Below are 9,563 nucleotides of genomic sequence, written 5' to 3'. Positions count from 1 at the left end.
TCTTGAAGTATATCCCAACGTGAAGGTGAAGAAGAAAAGATAACGTATATTCTGTTAATCAGACCGAAAAAGTCAACGGCATATTTCAATGACTTTACCGCATCTGAGATCACAAGATTCCAAGTGTGAGCTCCACATGGTACATACAAGGCACGGTCATTTATTTCTAGCATGCAGGCCACGTGCAACAATGTCACATACTTGCCTGTCCGATATTATAGACGGAAAATCTCCTGGATCATCAGTCAGTGGTTCAGATTCAGATACTTCTTTCCTGGCAGCAGCTGGAATATCTGTCAGTTTGTTTGGTAGAACAACTGGCTTCACCTTCAACCTCACTTGAAGCACTTCTGGATATGATTCGTCGCTGCTAGCGCTGTCCGTTTCATGTGCCTGTACCTGTACGTTGGATTGCAGCGCAAAATCCGTTGACAACTTTGGAATTTTCTCAAGTTCCTTCTTGGCATCTTTTGCTGTCTTTCGTTTACTAGCTCCACTCTAATACGTTCTCTTAGACATCACAAAGCACGCTTCTGCGTTGGAAACGAATCGTTTCAAACGATAAAAAATTAAACAACTACATTAATAACATTTATCCGCCGACCGCCATTATGAACGCAAATACACATTCTTTGAATGGGTCCAACTAAAATTCGAAACTAACCGACAGACAACTGATGTAGCCAATAGCATTATGATGTATCATAATGACTTCACGGTTTTGTCAGTAAAACAGACATGGATTGTGCAATAGCGTCAATAAATGTCACTTACCTAGTTATACCTTACATTTTTTTTTGCCACTTTTAGGGGCCCCCTTCCTTGTGGGGCCCCCTCCGGTCGGAGGGTATGGAGGGCGCTCGCTACGCCTCTGTTGCTTGCTCACTGGTTTGTGTTTGTTTTGTTCTTTTCTTCAGTCTGCAGAGGCTGGAAGGAGGCAGTGTGCCACGAGAGAAGCAGAGCCTTTGATCACAGCAGAGCCCTGATTAGGGGACAGGGCTTCTCTGATTAGGGGCCTATAAAGGCAGTGAAGCAGCCAGGAAACATCTGAAAACAGGGGAGTTTGAGTGGGAGTTTGTAAGGGGAGTTTGGGGGAGGAGTGTTTTTGTTTTGTTTTGTTTTTTCCTTGACAGGAGGCGAGGTGGGAAGGCTTATGACCGATATAGAGGAAGTAGTGGTAGTGACCCAAGGAATGGAAGAGACAATGAAGATGATTGGATGTGGAAACTGCAAGATGTACGTTATCCTAGAGCAGGTACCCAAAAAGAGCTCTATCTGTATGAAGTGCTACCTGATAGAGATGATGGAAGAGAGTATCCAAGCTTTGGAAATGCAGCTGGAAACTATGGTTGAGTTTCAAAGGGGATTCAAGCAGATGATGGAGGGAAGGCGAGAGAAGACAGAAGGGAAAACTCAAGACTCACAGATACAAGCTGGACTAGAGAACTGTGAGAGTAGACGGCTGGATGAGGAAAGTGGCCAGTTGAAGCATGTGACTATGCAAACTAGGCAGAGGAAAAGTCCATCTAGAGAAGGAGAAATAACATTGAGCAACAGGTTTGCTGAGCTGGAAAATGAAGAAGGGGCACAGCAAGCAGTAACAGAAGGTGGGAGGGCAAGGAAGAAGAGAAAAGTGGCTAATCCTACAAGAAGAGAGCCAGAGTTTTGAGTCCCAGGAGGACAGAGGATGACTTGCAGAAGATTGCAAATGAGAACAAAAGACAAGAGGATTTGCAGTCAGCAAGATCAGGAAGAAGGCCAGAGAATCACACAACACAAGGAAGAGGCAGGTCAATGTGATTGGTGACTCCCTAAGAAGAACAGACAGGCCTGTCACCAGAGCTCATCTGGAGAACAGAAGGGTGTGCTGTCTGCCAAGAACTAAGATATGGGTTGTGGACCTGAGGCTGAAGAGATTCCATATTGGAGCAGGAAAGAATCCATTGATTTTCCTTCACGTGGGAACAAATGATAGCACTACATTCTCAATGGAATGTATCAAGGCAGACTATGCCAGGCTGGGGAATACCCTTAAAGAAATAGAAGCCTAGGTGCTCTTCAGTGGGATTCTACCTATCCCTAGAGGAGGAGAATGAAGGGGAGACAAGATTATGATGATCAACGGATGGCTCAGGCAGCGGCGCTATAAGGAGGGGTTTGGGATATTCAATCACTGGGAGGCATTCATGGACAGAGGACTGTTCTCATGGGATGGACTCCTCCTGAGTAGGGAGGGAAATAGACTTCTGGGACGGAGGCTGACACAGCTGATTAAAAGAGCTTTAAACTAGGAATCTGGGGGAGATGGTTGGGAGATGCTCATGTAATCTCCATGACTGATTCTAATGTTAACCCGGAGGAAAATCAAGAAAGAGAATACAGCAATGGAGAAAGGAACAGCAGTGGGTAGGAGAATGGACATTAAGAGGAAAGATTGTGCCAACACCAATGACATCAACAGGTAGGCAATACTGGCAGTAAAATGATTTTATCTAATCGGGTGAGGAATCTGGGCAAAGTCAAGCAGAAACAACTAAGATGTTTGTACATTAATGTAAGGAGCCTGGATAACACAATGGAGGAACTAGAACTCCTGGTGCAGGAAGTGAAACCAGATATTATAGGGATAATAGAAACATGGTGAGATCGTAGTCATGATTGGAGTACAGGTATTAAAGGGTATGTGTTGCTCAGGAAAGACAGAAATAAAGGTAAAGGTGGTGGAGTAGCATTGTATATTAATGATGAGGTAGACTGTAAAGAAATTAGAAGTTTATGGAATGGATAAAACAGAATCTGTTTGAGTTAAAATTGTTACCCCAAATTGGGCCAGCTAGTAAGCTTAGGGAGGACTAATGACCCACCAGAGTTTGGCAGAAAACAGCACTTTTATTATACTGATAGCTAAGCTCAAAAGAAGGGGGAGGGTCACTCTCACACTTGCATACTCACACTCCCAGGACAGGCACAGCACTGGAGATGTCAGGATTCTTCAAGGTAAGTGTCCCACAGTGCAGCGATGGATGATGCGACAAAGGTAAGTCTTCCCAAGGCACGATGGAATGCAACGCAGTGAACCACTGGCCATGCGGTCTGGGCGAAGGGCCTTCTATCTGCATCCCAAGCAAGGGGACATAGAAGGCCTAAAAGGAATGAAAAATAAAAATTAAAAATAATCTAGGCATAGCCCAACACCTACATGAATACTTTGCCTCAGTTTTTAATAAGGTTAATGAGGATCTTAGGGGTAGTGGCAAAGTACTGGGTACTGATTCAGGACCAACAAAGAAAAATGCCACTTCCAGATTCCCTGAACAACCTCCTGCAACATCTTGTGTTTTCGTTTGAGCTCCCCCATTTAAACACTGTTCAGACCTGACACTTCCTATTTCTTGATATCTGATAACCCAGCTAAAATGTTTAATAGTTTATGGGTTAATAATAATTTTGGTCTTCAGTAACTCAAACACAGTTTTGCCAAGTGCCACTTTTTGGGATAACACAAATAAAGACTCCACTTGCATCTCAGATACATGGTGATAGGTACTACAGAAAACCCTGAGACAGATCAGGATGCAAATCTTACAATCATCCTCAGCACCAATAAGCTGCTGAGGTCCTCTTCAGAAATATATACTGAACACACCTATAAAAACTTTCATGTTCTAATTAGCCAAGGACATTGTATTATGAATTGTGAGTCCACAACCTGACCCTTTCCCTTGCACGTAAAACGGGGCACTTTGGCGAAGGGGCCTCATACCATTACCCAGTCATGCGGCCCATCCTCACCAGTGGTGTTGCTAAAATCTGCCTCCCCGCACCTTTTCACCCATCCGGAGTCTGTAGTTTGGGATACAAGACCTTCTTTTACAACACCAGGGATGTTGCCAACAAAGTTATGTGAAATGACAAGATAGTATTAAACACTAGATCTCATGGGCAGAGCATCAGCCACCGCCCCCCAACCTCTCCAGAGGGATCACACACCAATTCCCTTGAGCCACTTGACATAACCAATTGACTGATGCTCATGGTGATAAAACGTGAAAAGAAAAGTCAAATCTCGTTAAGGCCAAGAGGAAACTTCCTTTGTAAACCCAAATGTGACAACTGGTGTTAACCTGTGCAGTGATCCACTAACAAAGTACTGCAGCCCAACCTGCCCCTAACCCCTGACTTCTTCAACTTGCTCTCCTTGGTCTGTGCTGAGGGTACCACTAAGCCGTCCTTGCCACAGAAGAAGATTCCTGCTGTTGGTGAGGAAGAGTGGGAGAGCATTCCTCGCAATGACAAATCCTGTTACTCCTTGCTTTGCGTTACACATGCCAATAGACAGTATTCAAAGTTGCCATTTTTGGCCTAGTGTGGTTCACCCCAGAATGTACTCGTTCTGATCCACAGAGGGTGTGGGACAAATAGAGGTGGACAAGGACAATGAATAGATGTGCTCCACTCAGGGAGGAATCTACTTGTTGAATTTTAAATACAGAAATATCCTTTAGGAATGCTATGTGCTCGAAGGGGGATAAACATTTATGCCTAAATATAGTACATGCAGCATCCATTTAATTCCCTTCCTTGTAATTGCAAAAAGATTCTCTGGTACATGAGAGTGGGGTATTTGCATTCTTAATTGCTGAACCAATTACTTTTGATGTCTAGTGTTATAAGTAATCTTCATTCACTGCTCTTTAAAATACTGCACAGCTCAACTAAATAAAACTCCTAAGAAGAAAAGCAATAATGTAATGTTTCTTTTAAAGGTGGCTTGTAAAAATCAAATGGTCATGTTCAGCAGTGGCACAAATTAATTTTAGTACAGAATTATTAAATTGTAGAAATTAAAAAAACCAGCAATAAAATCTATCAATTTCATGTACACTTTCCTTTCTGAAAATTCCTAGATGAAAACGTCTACATTGAGACACTGGATAATATGTCTTTAAAGTGCCTTAGTTGTAAACAGAAGTTAAGTAACTTCACATTATAATTCAGCACTTCATAAGAGAAAAGTATGCACTGCCTTTTCAAGGTCTGGAAGACATGGCCACAGTTTCTGTTTATAACAAGCTCCCTATTAGTCACAAGAGATCCTTTAGTTTAGAAAAGGTCTTTTTCCCCTTTGCTCAAGCAGATACCTGCCATGGAAAATCATTATTGCTCTTCTGAATGTTTGCAAGTCATCTTCTAAGACATTTAAACCTTTTCCCAAATGATTAAGGCAATTAAATCATTACAAACATCGATATTTGTAAGTTTCAGACAAATCTAAACTGTTTTTGTTCATTTCATGCCCAACAGGATTAATACAGTACCTTCAGGATATATGCAAAGGCGATACACTTCCTGCTGCACAAAGGAACATTAGTAAGCACCATGCACCAGTTGTATATTTCACATACATACAAACTAGTACCTGATTTAAGAGTGCATTAGTATATTTAGTTCCATCTTGTGGACTTAAACACAGCCAAGAAATTAACTGAGAAACATATAAGCAGATGTCTAAATCCATGTACTAAACAAACAGAAGTATTTTAAAATGTAAAAGTAATTATTCCTTTGTGATCTTTTGGTTATCATGTATTACGTGGACTCCTGAGTAGTCTCTCTTTAACCTCTCATGGAAGTTGTTTCTCCTCTCAAAGTTCCCTTACACTTTATTTCCACTGCTATTACTGGAGTAATTATCCTCTGAAATGTTTAAACTGTGGTGGAAAGCAGAGGTCATTTTACATAATGACACAACTTCATGAAGAAGCCCGCTTTCTTCTGGGGTTTCCTTTCCTTCATCCCCTTCTTTTTGCCAAGGAATTAGAATGGATGGATGTTAACAAAGGTTCACTGGCAGCTGATCCTCTGAGCTATTGCTTAGTGTTTCATTCGGTTTTATCTTCCTATGGAAGGAGTCATCTACTTGGGAAAATTCTAGAGAAGCAAGCTGTGCAACTGATCGTGTTGGAGAATTTGACTTTATAAAATCTTTAGAGAAATCCACATGGTCAGCACTAAGGATTTTGTCACTATTTTCCTCCTACAGCACAGAGACAGATTCCATCCGGTCACTAAAATCAACTTGCTTTCCTGGCGATGAAGGGAGCTGTTTCCCCTAGAGAACACTATCACCCTGACCAAGATTCCACTCCACTGGATCATTAGTACCACTACAGAGCAGAGTGAGGTTGCTCTCACTAGGTGCACTAGACTTGTTCTGAAACAAAGAACATGTGTTGTTATAGTTAATGTCACAAGAAGAACCCTTGCACTCGCATCACTGAAAGAAAAATCCTGTGTTCATGAAAGGATATACATCCCCTGGATTTCCCTAGATACAGAACGGCATAGCAGGGAAACTGCAATGCAAGCTTTTTGACACTGCCTCATCCCGACGTTTAAAGATCACCTCTAGGAATGACAAAGGAGTTCAGTCTCCATTGCCCATTCAACCTTGACCACACAGCTGTGCAGTAAACAAAGGTATAGCTTGTGTCAACTGCAATGGTGGTTTTGCATTATGAGATAAGAAATTGAGATTCAGAACCATGGCCACTGTTGGCAGTGTTGGTCCCAGGATATCAGAGAGACAAGTGGGTGAGTTAATATCTTGTATTGGACCAATTTCTGTTGGTGAAAGAGACAAGCTTTCAAACTCCACGGAGCTCTTCTCCAGGTTTGGGAAAGATATTCCCAAGGTCACTGCTAAATGCAAGGTGGAACAGGTTGTTTAGCGTAAGTAGTTAAAACACACTGTAAGACCTTTCAAGGTGAATTGGACAGTTAACTAGTCTCCAGTCATAGGACAAAAAAGGGGGGTTAGTGGGTTACAGATTGTTGTAATAAGCCACAAATCCAATGTTTTTATAAGACCAGGATTTTTAGTGTCAAGCACAGTTATGACTTTAAGATCCTGGGCTCACCTTTTGAAAGTGCTGTGCAGGTTTCCTTTGAGGATGAGGACTGACAGGTCAGATATAGAGTGATCATTTCGTGAAAAGTGTTCGCCCCTAGGTGAATAGGGTGTTTTTGTCTTTTATCACTTTTCTGTGTGAGTGCATTCGAGAGTGTAGTGATTGCCTGGTTTCACCTCATAGTTGTTATTGAGCCATTTAGTGCATTGGATGAGGTACACTACATGTTGTGATAGGTATGTGTAGTACCCACAGATCTTGAAAGATGTGTTGTGGGGGACATTGCTCATTGTAGCAGCAGAGATATGTCTACAGGTTTTGCATCTGTTGTTCTGGCAGGGTCTGGTGCTGCTTTGAATTGGTATGTCTGATCTCTGGGGAGCTTGCTTCTGATAATGATGTTGGGGGGTTGTTTGAAGGCCAGAAGAGGGGGTTTGGGAAAGATCTGGATGACCCTGAACACTGGAGTAATAGAAATGGGATGAAATTTAATAGTGCAAAGTGCAAGGTCATTCACTTGGGGACTAACAATAATTTTTGCTAGAAACTGGGGACTTATCCGTTGGAAGCGATATAGGAGGAGAAAGACCTGGGTGTATTGGTTGATCACAGAATGACTATAAGTCATCAATGTGATGCAATCCTAGGATGCATCAGGCAAAGTATTTCCAGTAGAGATATGGAAATGTTAGTACCATTATACAAGGCACTGGTGAGACCTCATCTGGAATACTGTGTGCAGTTCTGATCTCTCATGTTTAAGAAAGATGAATTCAAACTGGAACGGGGGCAGAGAAGGGCTACTAGGATGATCAGGGAAATGGAAAACCTATCTCATGACAGAAGACTCAAAGAGGTTGGCTTGTTTAGCCTAACCAAAAGAAGGCTGAGGAGAGCGATGGTTGCTCTCTATAAATACAATATAGGGATAAATACCAGGGAGGGAGAGAAGTTATTTAAGTTAAGCACCAATGTTGACACAAGAACAAATTCATATAAAACTGGCCATCACCAAGTTTAGGGTTGAAATTAAATGAAGGTTTCTAACCATCAGAGGAATGAAGTTCTGGAATGGTCTTCCAAGGGGAGCAGTGGGAGCAAAAAACCTAACTGGCTTCGAGAAGGAGCTTGATAAGTTTATGGAGAGGATGGTACGATGAAACTGCCTACAATGGCATGTAGCCAATCTGCAACTGCTAGTAGCAAATATCTCTAATGGCCAGTGATGGGACACTAGAAGGGGACGAGAGGGGGCTCTGTGTTACTACAGAGAATTCTTTCCTGTGTGTCCACTGTTGGGTCTTGCAGAAATGCTAAGGATCTAAGTGACCACCATATATGGGTTCAGAAAGGAAGTTTCCCCTGGGATCAGATTGATAGAGACCCTAAGATTTTTCACCATCCTATGGAACATGAATCACTTGCAGGTTTAAACTAGAGTAAATGGTAGATTTTCTGCAACTTGAAGCCTCTAAATAATTATTTGAGAATTTGAGTAACTCAGCCAGAGGTTATGGGTCTCTTATGTGATTGGGAGGGTTAGGTTCTGTGGCCTGCAATGTGCAGGAAGTCCGACAAGATGATCATGATGGTCCCTTCTGGCCTTAAAGCCTATGAGTGCTGCTACCTGTGCTTGCCAAACTGGGCAGTCAGGAAAAGGCATTTCAAAAATATGTGTGGGTTTCAAAGGTGGGGGTGGGAGGTGGCTTCCAGTCTCCATGATCCCTGGGCAGAGGAGGTCACAATTTTGACCAGAGCAGTCAGTGTCAGGCATTGTGGAACAGCTGCTGGAGGACTGTTAAGGTAAACATAGGTCTCACAGTGTTTATAGGTTTATGTACATGGCAGAGGGGCATTGCTGGCACATGATGGCATATATCACATTAGTAGATGTGCAGGTGAACGAGCCCCAGATGGTGTGGCTGATGTGGTTAGGTCCTATGATGGTGTCCCTTGAATAGATATGTGGACAGAGTTGGCACCGCGGTTTGTAGCCATCCACAGCCTCAGAAACAACTCTGGCATCATAATAAAAAAGGCTGACAAAGGAGGTGCTGTCGTCATCATGAATAGGTCGGAATATGAACAAGAGGCTGCTAGACAACTCTGGCACCACATTCTACAGACCATTGCTCTCTGACCCCACTGAGGATTACCAAAAGAAATTTACATCATCTGCTCAAGAAACTCCCTAAAGAAGCACAGGAACAAATCTACACGGACACACCCCTAGAGCCCCGACCAGGAGTATTCTACCTGCTACCCAAAATCCATAAAGCTGGGAATCCTGGACGCCCCATCATTTCAGGCATTGGTACCCTGACAGCAGGATTATCTGGCTATGTAGACTCTCTCCTCAGGCCCTATGCTCCCAGCACTCCCAGCTAACTTCGAGACACCACTGACTTCCTGTGGAAACTACAATCCTTTGGTGATCTTCCAGAAAACACCATCCTAGCCACTATGGATGTAGAAGCTCTCTACACCAACATTCCACACAAAGGTGGACTACAAGCCATCAGGAGTAGCATCCTCAATACCATGACGGCAAACCTGGTGGCTGAACTTTGACTTTGTCTTCACCCAAAACTATTTCAGATTTGGGGACAATTTATACCTTCAAGTCAACGGGACTGCAATGGGTACCCGCAT

General features: G+C 42.8%; 1 pseudogene; it reads right to left on the bottom strand.

Annotated features, from left to right (window-relative positions):
- Positions 1–5,645: 5,645 nt before the first annotated feature.
- Positions 5,646–9,563, bottom strand: part of LOC128836152 (DENN domain-containing protein 1B-like) — a 12,257-nt pseudogene continuing 8,339 nt past the window's right edge.

The sequence above is a fragment of the Malaclemys terrapin genome, chromosome 4 (assembly GCF_027887155.1).
Source record: "Malaclemys terrapin pileata isolate rMalTer1 chromosome 4, rMalTer1.hap1, whole genome shotgun sequence".
Taxonomy (NCBI): domain Eukaryota; kingdom Metazoa; phylum Chordata; order Testudines; family Emydidae; genus Malaclemys; species Malaclemys terrapin.
Note: the sequence above shows the minus strand (reverse complement) of the source record. Positions and strands in the feature narration are given on the sequence as shown.